Here is a 13,081-nt window from a genome sequence, read left to right as displayed (position 1 = left end):
GAGTTTGCTAAAATGGCTATAACTCCCGCAAGGAATGAGATCGGTTCACCCAAATCGGCACACCTGTGCAGGGGCTCGGTCTGTGGTCAGGTGTAAAGGGGCGCTGCGACTGGCCACTTGGTGGCGCTGTAAGGTCAAAAAAAATAGGAAAAGGATACAAAAAGGACAGCCAAACAAACACGCAAACAGCTACAGCTACGCAACGCTTAGTCCAAACAAAAAGCGAGGTCTGTGAGAAATTTGAACTGAAACGCCCCCCAGGGGGCGATCTTTCAAGACCGCGAGTGACTTTGTTTTCACGCACAACACACACACACACACCAGGTGACAGACCTCCTCACTCTGAACAACTCTCTAAACCATTGATCATCCAGGAAAAAAAAGAGATAAAGACCAAACCACAGCAAAACAAACAAACAAACGAAAAAAGAGACAAAAACCCAACAAAAACATCTGCCTTTTCAAACCAACAAATCCAGGGGAGAGCGCGAACGCAGTCCCCCACTACCATAAATTATGCAGTCGAGATTCCCACATTTGGGGAATTCGCAGGGGTCAGCACGGCCGGAGTGCAATGGACGAGCCTCGCCCTGGGTGAACCACCTTCTTGATCATGGTGTCTCCCCTGCCAGGTAAGTATGAAGCTTTAGGCCGCCTGTCAGAGGAACCGCTTCCCTGTCTACCATCCTTATCAACGGTGACCCCCATCCCAAGCAAAGGAAGGGCGGGTGCCCTGCGTTGACCAAGCGTCTTCTTCTTCTCTTGCTTAATGGCGGATCGCAAACAACTTTTAGGTGCATCGCGCCACCCGCTGCACAGAAGTGTGTAACATCACGTCGTTTGAGCGTTCTTGTGTTCTATTTATTAGCCCAGAGTTTTTACCCCACCTCATTATCAGAAGACTCCAAAGACTTCAGATGGGCGTGCCGGGTGGGGAGACCTCAAGAAACGGGAAGCACGGCTTTGAACCCGACGTCACCGGCTCTGCTATTAGACACAAAAATAGGGAAAGCGCACCGTTCCTGGAAACACTGCAATACCAGGCCGATGCATGGAGTGGACGGAGCAAGCCCCGGCTCCAGCTCCCTGATCCAAAAATCAATTTAATATGCAGTCCCCGGGTAGGGGACGTATCAGATATTAAACTGATAAGAACAGATACTACACTTGATCTTAGCCAAAAGGCCGAGAAGCGATGCCGTTGTGAGGCGGCGGGGAGGAAGCCGGAAACAGCGGCGGCCACCTCGGCCGCGGGCGGTCGCAGAGCCCTGAAACGTCGGGGGACGGCAGTACCCACCCCCGCCCGCAACGTCACCGAGCCTCGCCCCGATCGGCCGGGCGGTGGCGCTGCAGCGATGGAGAGTACGGCATCGCTCGTAACTCCCAAACGGTTTGTCGCAGAGCCACGTGCCTCGTGTCATCGGAATCCTTGGCTCGAGCCGGACGAGAAGCAGGCCTCGGATTTGCTCGTCGCACTGACGAAATTTTCGGCTATTTTGGATTTCGTCGAAAACCTACTTTTGCAAACCAGCGCTAGGCATTTGGCCCAGTCCGACCCGGAGCAGTGCAGAAAGATTCCCTGGAGTCTGACTGTCAATAATGATCCAAAAAACCCGGAAATTTCCATTCACCCTGGCGAGGGGACCCCAAAACGTTGGAAGGTCGTGTGGCCGAGTTTGCTAAAATGGCTATAACTCCCGCAAGGAATGAGATCGGTTCACCCAAATCGGCACACCTGTGCAGGGGCTCGGTCTGTGGTCAGGTGTAAAGGGGCGCTGCGACTGGCCACTTGGTGGCGCTGTAAGGTCAAAAAAAATAGGAAAAGGATACAAAAAGGACAGCCAAACAAACACGCAAACAGCTACAGCTACGCAACGCTTAGTCCAAACAAAAAGCGAGGTCTGTGAGAAATTTGAACTGAAACGCCCCCCAGGGGGCGATCTTTCAAGACCGCGAGTGACTTTGTTTTCACGCACAACACACACACACACACACCAGGTGACAGACCTCCTCACTCTGAACAACTCTCTAAACCATTGATCATCCAGGAAAAAAAAGAGATAAAGACCAAACCACAGCAAAACAAACAAACAAACGAAAAAAGAGACAAAAACCCAACAAAAACATCTGCCTTTTCAAACCAACAAATCCAGGGGAGAGCGCGAACGCAGTCCCCCACTACCATAAATTATGCAGTCGAGATTCCCACATTTGGGGAATTCGCAGGGGTCAGCACGGCCGGAGTGCAATGGACGAGCCTCGCCCTGGGTGAACCACCTTCTTGATCATGGTGTCTCCCCTGCCAGGTAAGTATGAAGCTTTAGGCCGCCTGTCAGAGGAACCGCTTCCCTGTCTACCATCCTTATCAACGGTGACCCCCATCCCAAGCAAAGGAAGGGCGGGTGCCCTGCGTTGACCAAGCGTCTTCTTCTTCTCTTGCTTAATGGCGGATCGCAAACAACTTTTAGGTGCATCGCGCCACCCGCTGCACAGAAGTGTGTAACATCACGTCGTTTGAGCGTTCTTGTGTTCTATTTATTAGCCCAGAGTTTTTACCCCACCTCATTATCAGAAGACTCCAAAGACTTCAGATGGGCGTGCCGGGTGGGGAGACCTCAAGAAACGGGAAGCACGGCTTTGAACCCGACGTCACCGGCTCTGCTATTAGACACAAAAATAGGGAAAGCGCACCGTTCCTGGAAACACTGCAATACCAGGCCGATGCATGGAGTGGACGGAGCAAGCCCCGGCTCCAGCTCCCTGATCCAAAAATCAATTTAATATGCAGTCCCCGGGTAGGGGACGTATCAGATATTAAACTGATAAGAACAGATACTACACTTGATCTTAGCCAAAAGGCCGAGAAGCGATGCCGTTGTGAGGCGGCGGGGAGGAAGCCGGAAACAGCGGCGGCCACCTCGGCCGCGGGCGGTCGCAGAGCCCTGAAACGTCGGGGGACGGCAGTACCCACCCCCGCCCGCAACGTCACCGAGCCTCGCCCCGATCGGCCGGGCGGTGGCGCTGCAGCGATGGAGAGTACGGCATCGCTCGTAACTCCCAAACGGTTTGTCGCAGAGCCACGTGCCTCGTGTCATCGGAATCCTTGGCTCGAGCCGGACGAGAAGCAGGCCTCGGATTTGCTCGTCGCACTGACGAAATTTTCGGCTATTTTGGATTTCGTCGAAAACCTACTTTTGCAAACCAGCGCTAGGCATTTGGCCCAGTCCGACCCGGAGCAGTGCAGAAAGATTCCCTGGAGTCTGACTGTCAATAATGATCCAAAAAACCCGGAAATTTCCATTCACCCTGGCGAGGGGACCCCAAAACGTTGGAAGGTCGTGTGGCCGAGTTTGCTAAAATGGCTATAACTCCCGCAAGGAATGAGATCGGTTCACCCAAATCGGCACACCTGTGCAGGGGCTCGGTCTGTGGTCAGGTGTAAAGGGGCGCTGCGACTGGCCACTTGGTGGCGCTGTAAGGTCAAAAAAAATAGGAAAAGGATACAAAAAGGACAGCCAAACAAACACGCAAACAGCTACAGCTACGCAACGCTTAGTCCAAACAAAAAGCGAGGTCTGTGAGAAATTTGAACTGAAACGCCCCCCAGGGGGCGATCTTTCAAGACCGCGAGTGACTTTGTTTTCACGCACAACACACACACACACACCAGGTGACAGACCTCCTCACTCTGAACAACTCTCTAAACCATTGATCATCCAGGAAAAAAAAGAGATAAAGACCAAACCACAGCAAAACAAACAAACAAACGAAAAAAGAGACAAAAACCCAACAAAAACATCTGCCTTTTCAAACCAACAAATCCAGGGGAGAGCGCGAACGCAGTCCCCCACTACCATAAATTATGCAGTCGAGATTCCCACATTTGGGGAATTCGCAGGGGTCAGCACGGCCGGAGTGCAATGGACGAGCCTCGCCCTGGGTGAACCACCTTCTTGATCATGGTGTCTCCCCTGCCAGGTAAGTATGAAGCTTTAGGCCGCCTGTCAGAGGAACCGCTTCCCTGTCTACCATCCTTATCAACGGTGACCCCCATCCCAAGCAAAGGAAGGGCGGGTGCCCTGCGTTGACCAAGCGTCTTCTTCTTCTCTTGCTTAATGGCGGATCGCAAACAACTTTTAGGTGCATCGCGCCACCCGCTGCACAGAAGTGTGTAACATCACGTCGTTTGAGCGTTCTTGTGTTCTATTTATTAGCCCAGAGTTTTTACCCCACCTCATTATCAGAAGACTCCAAAGACTTCAGATGGGCGTGCCGGGTGGGGAGACCTCAAGAAACGGGAAGCACGGCTTTGAACCCGACGTCACCGGCTCTGCTATTAGACACAAAAATAGGGAAAGCGCACCGTTCCTGGAAACACTGCAATACCAGGCCGATGCATGGAGTGGACGGAGCAAGCCCCGGCTCCAGCTCCCTGATCCAAAAATCAATTTAATATGCAGTCCCCGGGTAGGGGACGTATCAGATATTAAACTGATAAGAACAGATACTACACTTGATCTTAGCCAAAAGGCCGAGAAGCGATGCCGTTGTGAGGCGGCGGGGAGGAAGCCGGAAACAGCGGCGGCCACCTCGGCCGCGGGCGGTCGCAGAGCCCTGAAACGTCGGGGGACGGCAGTACCCACCCCCGCCCGCAACGTCACCGAGCCTCGCCCCGATCGGCCGGGCGGTGGCGCTGCAGCGATGGAGAGTACGGCATCGCTCGTAACTCCCAAACGGTTTGTCGCAGAGCCACGTGCCTCGTGTCATCGGAATCCTTGGCTCGAGCCGGACGAGAAGCAGGCCTCGGATTCGCTCGTCGCACTGACGAAATTTTCGGCTATTTTGGATTTCGTCGAAAACCTACTTTTGCAAACCAGCGCTAGGCATTTGGCCCAGTCCGACCCGGAGCAGTGCAGAAAGATTCCCTGGAGTCTGACTGTCAATAATGATCCAAAAAACCCGGAAATTTCCATTCACCCTGGCGAGGGGACCCCAAAACGTTGGAAGGTCGTGTGGCCGAGTTTGCTAAAATGGCTATAACTCCCGCAAGGAATGAGATCGGTTCACCCAAATCGGCACACCTGTGCAGGGGCTCGGTCTGTGGTCAGGTGTAAAGGGGCGCTGCGACTGGCCACTTGGTGGCGCTGTAAGGTCAAAAAAAATAGGAAAAGGATACAAAAAGGACAGCCAAACAAACACGCAAACAGCTACAGCTACGCAACGCTTAGTCCAAACAAAAAGCGAGGTCTGTGAGAAATTTGAACTGAAACGCCCCCCAGGGGGCGATCTTTCAAGACCGCGAGTGACTTTGTTTTCACGCACAACACACACACACACACACCAGGTGACAGACCTCCTCACTCTGAACAACTCTCTAAACCATTGATCATCCAGGAAAAAAAAGAGATAAAGACCAAACCACAGCAAAACAAACAAACAAACGAAAAAAGAGACAAAAACCCAACAAAAACATCTGCCTTTTCAAACCAACAAATCCAGGGGAGAGCGCGAACGCAGTCCCCCACTACCATAAATTATGCAGTCGAGATTCCCACATTTGGGGAATTCGCAGGGGTCAGCACGGCCGGAGTGCAATGGACGAGCCTCGCCCTGGGTGAACCACCTTCTTGATCATGGTGTCTCCCCTGCCAGGTAAGTATGAAGCTTTAGGCCGCCTGTCAGAGGAACCGCTTCCCTGTCTACCATCCTTATCAACGGTGACCCCCATCCCAAGCAAAGGAAGGGCGGGTGCCCTGCGTTGACCAAGCGTCTTCTTCTTCTCTTGCTTAATGGCGGATCGCAAACAACTTTTAGGTGCATCGCGCCACCCGCTGCACAGAAGTGTGTAACATCACGTCGTTTGAGCGTTCTTGTGTTCTATTTATTAGCCCAGAGTTTTTACCCCACCTCATTATCAGAAGACTCCAAAGACTTCAGATGGGCGTGCCGGGTGGGGAGACCTCAAGAAACGGGAAGCACGGCTTTGAACCCGACGTCACCGGCTCTGCTATTAGACACAAAAATAGGGAAAGCGCACCGTTCCTGGAAACACTGCAATACCAGGCCGATGCATGGAGTGGACGGAGCAAGCCCCGGCTCCAGCTCCCTGATCCAAAAATCAATTTAATATGCAGTCCCCGGGTAGGGGACGTATCAGATATTAAACTGATAAGAACAGATACTACACTTGATCTTAGCCAAAAGGCCGAGAAGCGATGCCGTTGTGAGGCGGCGGGGAGGAAGCCGGAAACAGCGGCGGCCACCTCGGCCGCGGGCGGTCGCAGAGCCCTGAAACGTCGGGGGACGGCAGTACCCACCCCCGCCCGCAACGTCACCGAGCCTCGCCCCGATCGGCCGGGCGGTGGCGCTGCAGCGATGGAGAGTACGGCATCGCTCGTAACTCCCAAACGGTTTGTCGCAGAGCCACGTGCCTCGTGTCATCGGAATCCTTGGCTCGAGCCGGACGAGAAGCAGGCCTCGGATTCGCTCGTCGCACTGACGAAATTTTCGGCTATTTTGGATTTCGTCGAAAACCTACTTTTGCAAACCAGCGCTAGGCATTTGGCCCAGTCCGACCCGGAGCAGTGCAGAAAGATTCCCTGGAGTCTGACTGTCAATAATGATCCAAAAAACCCGGAAATTTCCATTCACCCTGGCGAGGGGACCCCAAAACGTTGGAAGGTCGTGTGGCCGAGTTTGCTAAAATGGCTATAACTCCCGCAAGGAATGAGATCGGTTCACCCAAATCGGCACACCTGTGCAGGGGCTCGGTCTGTGGTCAGGTGTAAAGGGGCGCTGCGACTGGCCACTTGGTGGCGCTGTAAGGTCAAAAAAAATAGGAAAAGGATACAAAAAGGACAGCCAAACAAACACGCAAACAGCTACAGCTACGCAACGCTTAGTCCAAACAAAAAGCGAGGTCTGTGAGAAATTTGAACTGAAACGCCCCCCAGGGGGCGATCTTTCAAGACCGCGAGTGACTTTGTTTTCACGCACAACACACACACACACACCAGGTGACAGACCTCCTCACTCTGAACAACTCTCTAAACCATTGATCATCCAGGAAAAAAAAGAGATAAAGACCAAACCACAGCAAAACAAACAAACAAACGAAAAAAGAGACAAAAACCCAACAAAAACATCTGCCTTTTCAAACCAACAAATCCAGGGGAGAGCGCGAACGCAGTCCCCCACTACCATAAATTATGCAGTCGAGATTCCCACATTTGGGGAATTCGCAGGGGTCAGCACGGCCGGAGTGCAATGGACGAGCCTCGCCCTGGGTGAACCACCTTCTTGATCATGGTGTCTCCCCTGCCAGGTAAGTATGAAGCTTTAGGCCGCCTGTCAGAGGAACCGCTTCCCTGTCTACCATCCTTATCAACGGTGACCCCCATCCCAAGCAAAGGAAGGGCGGGTGCCCTGCGTTGACCAAGCGTCTTCTTCTTCTCTTGCTTAATGGCGGATCGCAAACAACTTTTAGGTGCATCGCGCCACCCGCTGCACAGAAGTGTGTAACATCACGTCGTTTGAGCGTTCTTGTGTTCTATTTATTAGCCCAGAGTTTTTACCCCACCTCATTATCAGAAGACTCCAAAGACTTCAGATGGGCGTGCCGGGTGGGGAGACCTCAAGAAACGGGAAGCACGGCTTTGAACCCGACGTCACCGGCTCTGCTATTAGACACAAAAATAGGGAAAGCGCACCGTTCCTGGAAACACTGCAATACCAGGCCGATGCATGGAGTGGACGGAGCAAGCCCCGGCTCCAGCTCCCTGATCCAAAAATCAATTTAATATGCAGTCCCCGGGTAGGGGACGTATCAGATATTAAACTGATAAGAACAGATACTACACTTGATCTTAGCCAAAAGGCCGAGAAGCGATGCCGTTGTGAGGCGGCGGGGAGGAAGCCGGAAACAGCGGCGGCCACCTCGGCCGCGGGCGGTCGCAGAGCCCTGAAACGTCGGGGGACGGCAGTACCCACCCCCGCCCGCAACGTCACCGAGCCTCGCCCCGATCGGCCGGGCGGTGGCGCTGCAGCGATGGAGAGTACGGCATCGCTCGTAACTCCCAAACGGTTTGTCGCAGAGCCACGTGCCTCGTGTCATCGGAATCCTTGGCTCGAGCCGGACGAGAAGCAGGCCTCGGATTCGCTCGTCGCACTGACGAAATTTTCGGCTATTTTGGATTTCGTCGAAAACCTACTTTTGCAAACCAGCGCTAGGCATTTGGCCCAGTCCGACCCGGAGCAGTGCAGAAAGATTCCCTGGAGTCTGACTGTCAATAATGATCCAAAAAACCCGGAAATTTCCATTCACCCTGGCGAGGGGACCCCAAAACGTTGGAAGGTCGTGTGGCCGAGTTTGCTAAAATGGCTATAACTCCCGCAAGGAATGAGATCGGTTCACCCAAATCGGCACACCTGTGCAGGGGCTCGGTCTGTGGTCAGGTGTAAAGGGGCGCTGCGACTGGCCACTTGGTGGCGCTGTAAGGTCAAAAAAAATAGGAAAAGGATACAAAAAGGACAGCCAAACAAACACGCAAACAGCTACAGCTACGCAACGCTTAGTCCAAACAAAAAGCGAGGTCTGTGAGAAATTTGAACTGAAACGCCCCCCAGGGGGCGATCTTTCAAGACCGCGAGTGACTTTGTTTTCACGCACAACACACACACACACACCAGGTGACAGACCTCCTCACTCTGAACAACTCTCTAAACCATTGATCATCCAGGAAAAAAAAGAGATAAAGACCAAACCACAGCAAAACAAACAAACAAACGAAAAAAGAGACAAAAACCCAACAAAAACATCTGCCTTTTCAAACCAACAAATCCAGGGGAGAGCGCGAACGCAGTCCCCCACTACCATAAATTATGCAGTCGAGATTCCCACATTTGGGGAATTCGCAGGGGTCAGCACGGCCGGAGTGCAATGGACGAGCCTCGCCCTGGGTGAACCACCTTCTTGATCATGGTGTCTCCCCTGCCAGGTAAGTATGAAGCTTTAGGCCGCCTGTCAGAGGAACCGCTTCCCTGTCTACCATCCTTATCAACGGTGACCCCCATCCCAAGCAAAGGAAGGGCGGGTGCCCTGCGTTGACCAAGCGTCTTCTTCTTCTCTTGCTTAATGGCGGATCGCAAACAACTTTTAGGTGCATCGCGCCACCCGCTGCACAGAAGTGTGTAACATCACGTCGTTTGAGCGTTCTTGTGTTCTATTTATTAGCCCAGAGTTTTTACCCCACCTCATTATCAGAAGACTCCAAAGACTTCAGATGGGCGTGCCGGGTGGGGAGACCTCAAGAAACGGGAAGCACGGCTTTGAACCCGACGTCACCGGCTCTGCTATTAGACACAAAAATAGGGAAAGCGCACCGTTCCTGGAAACACTGCAATACCAGGCCGATGCATGGAGTGGACGGAGCAAGCCCCGGCTCCAGCTCCCTGATCCAAAAATCAATTTAATATGCAGTCCCCGGGTAGGGGACGTATCAGATATTAAACTGATAAGAACAGATACTACACTTGATCTTAGCCAAAAGGCCGAGAAGCGATGCCGTTGTGAGGCGGCGGGGAGGAAGCCGGAAACAGCGGCGGCCACCTCGGCCGCGGGCGGTCGCAGAGCCCTGAAACGTCGGGGGACGGCAGTACCCACCCCCGCCCGCAACGTCACCGAGCCTCGCCCCGATCGGCCGGGCGGTGGCGCTGCAGCGATGGAGAGTACGGCATCGCTCGTAACTCCCAAACGGTTTGTCGCAGAGCCACGTGCCTCGTGTCATCGGAATCCTTGGCTCGAGCCGGACGAGAAGCAGGCCTCGGATTCGCTCGTCGCACTGACGAAATTTTCGGCTATTTTGGATTTCGTCGAAAACCTACTTTTGCAAACCAGCGCTAGGCATTTGGCCCAGTCCGACCCGGAGCAGTGCAGAAAGATTCCCTGGAGTCTGACTGTCAATAATGATCCAAAAAACCCGGAAATTTCCATTCACCCTGGCGAGGGGACCCCAAAACGTTGGAAGGTCGTGTGGCCGAGTTTGCTAAAATGGCTATAACTCCCGCAAGGAATGAGATCGGTTCACCCAAATCGGCACACCTGTGCAGGGGCTCGGTCTGTGGTCAGGTGTAAAGGGGCGCTGCGACTGGCCACTTGGTGGCGCTGTAAGGTCAAAAAAAATAGGAAAAGGATACAAAAAGGACAGCCAAACAAACACGCAAACAGCTACAGCTACGCAACGCTTAGTCCAAACAAAAAGCGAGGTCTGTGAGAAATTTGAACTGAAACGCCCCCCAGGGGGCGATCTTTCAAGACCGCGAGTGACTTTGTTTTCACGCACAACACACACACACACACCAGGTGACAGACCTCCTCACTCTGAACAACTCTCTAAACCATTGATCATCCAGGAAAAAAAAGAGATAAAGACCAAACCACAGCAAAACAAACAAACAAACGAAAAAAGAGACAAAAACCCAACAAAAACATCTGCCTTTTCAAACCAACAAATCCAGGGGAGAGCGCGAACGCAGTCCCCCACTACCATAAATTATGCAGTCGAGATTCCCACATTTGGGGAATTCGCAGGGGTCAGCACGGCCGGAGTGCAATGGACGAGCCTCGCCCTGGGTGAACCACCTTCTTGATCATGGTGTCTCCCCTGCCAGGTAAGTATGAAGCTTTAGGCCGCCTGTCAGAGGAACCGCTTCCCTGTCTACCATCCTTATCAACGGTGACCCCCATCCCAAGCAAAGGAAGGGCGGGTGCCCTGCGTTGACCAAGCGTCTTCTTCTTCTCTTGCTTAATGGCGGATCGCAAACAACTTTTAGGTGCATCGCGCCACCCGCTGCACAGAAGTGTGTAACATCACGTCGTTTGAGCGTTCTTGTGTTCTATTTATTAGCCCAGAGCTTTTACCCCACCTCATTATCAGAAGACTCCAAAGACTTCAGATGGGCGTGCCGGGTGGGGAGACCTCAAGAAACGGGAAGCACGGCTTTGAACCCGACGTCACCGGCTCTGCTATTAGACACAAAAATAGGGAAAGCGCACCGTTCCTGGAAACACTGCAATACCAGGCCGATGCATGGAGTGGACGGAGCAAGCCCCGGCTCCAGCTCCCTGATCCAAAAATCAATTTAATATGCAGTCCCCGGGTAGGGGACGTATCAGATATTAAACTGATAAGAACAGATACTACACTTGATCTTAGCCAAAAGGCCGAGAAGCGATGCCGTTGTGAGGCGGCGGGGAGGAAGCCGGAAACAGCGGCGGCCACCTCGGCCGCGGGCGGTCGCAGAGCCCTGAAACGTCGGGGGACGGCAGTACCCACCCCCGCCCGCAACGTCACCGAGCCTCGCCCCGATCGGCCGGGCGGTGGCGCTGCAGCGATGGAGAGTACGGCATCGCTCGTAACTCCCAAACGGTTTGTCGCAGAGCCACGTGCCTCGTGTCATCGGAATCCTTGGCTCGAGCCGGACGAGAAGCAGGCCTCGGATTCGCTCGTCGCACTGACGAAATTTTCGGCTATTTTGGATTTCGTCGAAAACCTACTTTTGCAAACCAGCGCTAGGCATTTGGCCCAGTCCGACCCGGAGCAGTGCAGAAAGATTCCCTGGAGTCTGACTGTCAATAATGATCCAAAAAACCCGGAAATTTCCATTCACCCTGGCGAGGGGACCCCAAAACGTTGGAAGGTCGTGTGGCCGAGTTTGCTAAAATGGCTATAACTCCCGCAAGGGATGAGATCGGTTCACCCAAATCGGCACACCTGTGCAGGGGCTCGGTCTGTGGTCAGGTGTAAAGGGGCGCTGCGACTGGCCACTTGGTGGCGCTGTAAGGTCAAAAAAAATAGGAAAAGGATACAAAAAGGACAGCCAAACAAACACGCAAACAGCTACAGCTACGCAACGCTTAGTCCAAACAAAAAGCGAGGTCTGTGAGAAATTTGAACTGAAACGCCCCCCAGGGGGCGATCTTTCAAGACCGCGAGTGACTTTGTTTTCACGCACAACACACACACACACACCAGGTGACAGACCTCCTCACTCTGAACAACTCTCTAAACCATTGATCATCCAGGAAAAAAAAGAGATAAAGACCAAACCACAGCAAAACAAACAAACAAACGAAAAAAGAGACAAAAACCCAACAAAAACATCTGCCTTTTCAAACCAACAAATCCAGGGGAGAGCGCGAACGCAGTCCCCCACTACCATAAATTATGCAGTCGAGATTCCCACATTTGGGGAATTCGCAGGGGTCAGCACGGCCGGAGTGCAATGGACGAGCCTCGCCCTGGGTGAACCACCTTCTTGATCATGGTGTCTCCCCTGCCAGGTAAGTATGAAGCTTTAGGCCGCCTGTCAGAGGAACCGCTTCCCTGTCTACCATCCTTATCAACGGTGACCCCCATCCCAAGCAAAGGAAGGGCGGGTGCCCTGCGTTGACCAAGCGTCTTCTTCTTCTCTTGCTTAATGGCGGATCGCAAACAACTTTTAGGTGCATCGCGCCACCCGCTGCACAGAAGTGTGTAACATCACGTCGTTTGAGCGTTCTTGTGTTCTATTTATTAGCCCAGAGTTTTTACCCCACCTCATTATCAGAAGACTCCAAAGACTTCAGATGGGCGTGCCGGGTGGGGAGACCTCAAGAAACGGGAAGCACGGCTTTGAACCCGACGTCACCGGCTCTGCTATTAGACACAAAAATAGGGAAAGCGCACCGTTCCTGGAAACACTGCAATACCAGGCCGATGCATGGAGTGGACGGAGCAAGCCCCGGCTCCAGCTCCCTGATCCAAAAATCAATTTAATATGCAGTCCCCGGGTAGGGGACGTATCAGATATTAAACTGATAAGAACAGATACTACACTTGATCTTAGCCAAAAGGCCGAGAAGCGATGCCGTTGTGAGGCGGCGGGGAGGAAGCCGGAAACAGCGGCGGCCACCTCGGCCGCGGGCGGTCGCAGAGCCCTGAAACGTCGGGGGACGGCAGTACCCACCCCCGCCCGCAACGTCACCGAGCCTCGCCCCGATCGGCCGGGCGGTGGCGCTGCAGCGATGGAGAGTACGGCATCG

General features: G+C 53.3%; 16 non-coding genes across 16 annotated transcripts; all 16 read right to left on the bottom strand.

Moving 5' to 3' along the window:
• Nucleotides 1–476: 476 nt before the first annotated feature.
• LOC141310533 (U1 spliceosomal RNA) lies at nt 477–640 on the bottom strand. Its single transcript, XR_012348013.1, has one exon. It is a non-coding gene; the product is annotated as a U1 spliceosomal RNA (small nuclear RNA).
• A 366-nt stretch (nt 641–1,006) lies between these two features.
• On the bottom strand, nt 1,007–1,197 carry LOC141310771 (U2 spliceosomal RNA). The gene has a single exon (XR_012348248.1). It is a non-coding gene; the product is annotated as a U2 spliceosomal RNA (small nuclear RNA).
• Nucleotides 1,198–2,150: 953 nt separating this feature from the next.
• LOC141310532 (U1 spliceosomal RNA) lies at nt 2,151–2,314 on the bottom strand. Its single transcript, XR_012348012.1, has one exon. It is a non-coding gene; the product is annotated as a U1 spliceosomal RNA (small nuclear RNA).
• Nucleotides 2,315–2,680: 366 nt separating this feature from the next.
• On the bottom strand, nt 2,681–2,871 carry LOC141310770 (U2 spliceosomal RNA). Its single transcript, XR_012348247.1, has one exon. It is a non-coding gene; the product is annotated as a U2 spliceosomal RNA (small nuclear RNA).
• A 951-nt stretch (nt 2,872–3,822) lies between these two features.
• LOC141310531 (U1 spliceosomal RNA) lies at nt 3,823–3,986 on the bottom strand. The gene has a single exon (XR_012348011.1). It is a non-coding gene; the product is annotated as a U1 spliceosomal RNA (small nuclear RNA).
• Nucleotides 3,987–4,352: 366 nt separating this feature from the next.
• LOC141310769 (U2 spliceosomal RNA) lies at nt 4,353–4,543 on the bottom strand. Its single transcript, XR_012348246.1, has one exon. It is a non-coding gene; the product is annotated as a U2 spliceosomal RNA (small nuclear RNA).
• Nucleotides 4,544–5,496: 953 nt separating this feature from the next.
• LOC141310530 (U1 spliceosomal RNA) lies at nt 5,497–5,660 on the bottom strand. Its single transcript, XR_012348010.1, has one exon. It is a non-coding gene; the product is annotated as a U1 spliceosomal RNA (small nuclear RNA).
• A 366-nt stretch (nt 5,661–6,026) lies between these two features.
• Nucleotides 6,027–6,217, bottom strand: LOC141310767 (U2 spliceosomal RNA). The gene has a single exon (XR_012348245.1). It is a non-coding gene; the product is annotated as a U2 spliceosomal RNA (small nuclear RNA).
• Nucleotides 6,218–7,168: 951 nt separating this feature from the next.
• On the bottom strand, nt 7,169–7,332 carry LOC141310529 (U1 spliceosomal RNA). Its single transcript, XR_012348008.1, has one exon. It is a non-coding gene; the product is annotated as a U1 spliceosomal RNA (small nuclear RNA).
• Nucleotides 7,333–7,698: 366 nt separating this feature from the next.
• Nucleotides 7,699–7,889, bottom strand: LOC141310766 (U2 spliceosomal RNA). Its single transcript, XR_012348244.1, has one exon. It is a non-coding gene; the product is annotated as a U2 spliceosomal RNA (small nuclear RNA).
• Nucleotides 7,890–8,840: 951 nt separating this feature from the next.
• Nucleotides 8,841–9,004, bottom strand: LOC141310528 (U1 spliceosomal RNA). The gene has a single exon (XR_012348007.1). It is a non-coding gene; the product is annotated as a U1 spliceosomal RNA (small nuclear RNA).
• A 366-nt stretch (nt 9,005–9,370) lies between these two features.
• On the bottom strand, nt 9,371–9,561 carry LOC141310765 (U2 spliceosomal RNA). Its single transcript, XR_012348243.1, has one exon. It is a non-coding gene; the product is annotated as a U2 spliceosomal RNA (small nuclear RNA).
• A 951-nt stretch (nt 9,562–10,512) lies between these two features.
• On the bottom strand, nt 10,513–10,676 carry LOC141310526 (U1 spliceosomal RNA). Its single transcript, XR_012348005.1, has one exon. It is a non-coding gene; the product is annotated as a U1 spliceosomal RNA (small nuclear RNA).
• A 366-nt stretch (nt 10,677–11,042) lies between these two features.
• Nucleotides 11,043–11,233, bottom strand: LOC141310764 (U2 spliceosomal RNA). Its single transcript, XR_012348242.1, has one exon. It is a non-coding gene; the product is annotated as a U2 spliceosomal RNA (small nuclear RNA).
• Nucleotides 11,234–12,184: 951 nt separating this feature from the next.
• Nucleotides 12,185–12,348, bottom strand: LOC141310525 (U1 spliceosomal RNA). Its single transcript, XR_012348004.1, has one exon. It is a non-coding gene; the product is annotated as a U1 spliceosomal RNA (small nuclear RNA).
• A 366-nt stretch (nt 12,349–12,714) lies between these two features.
• Nucleotides 12,715–12,905, bottom strand: LOC141310763 (U2 spliceosomal RNA). Its single transcript, XR_012348241.1, has one exon. It is a non-coding gene; the product is annotated as a U2 spliceosomal RNA (small nuclear RNA).
• Nucleotides 12,906–13,081: the final 176 nt, after the last annotated feature.

Source organism: Garra rufa, unplaced genomic scaffold, assembly GCF_049309525.1.
Source record: "Garra rufa unplaced genomic scaffold, GarRuf1.0 hap1_unplaced_003, whole genome shotgun sequence".
NCBI lineage: Eukaryota > Metazoa > Chordata > Actinopteri > Cypriniformes > Cyprinidae > Garra > Garra rufa.
Note: the sequence above shows the minus strand (reverse complement) of the source record. Positions and strands in the feature narration are given on the sequence as shown.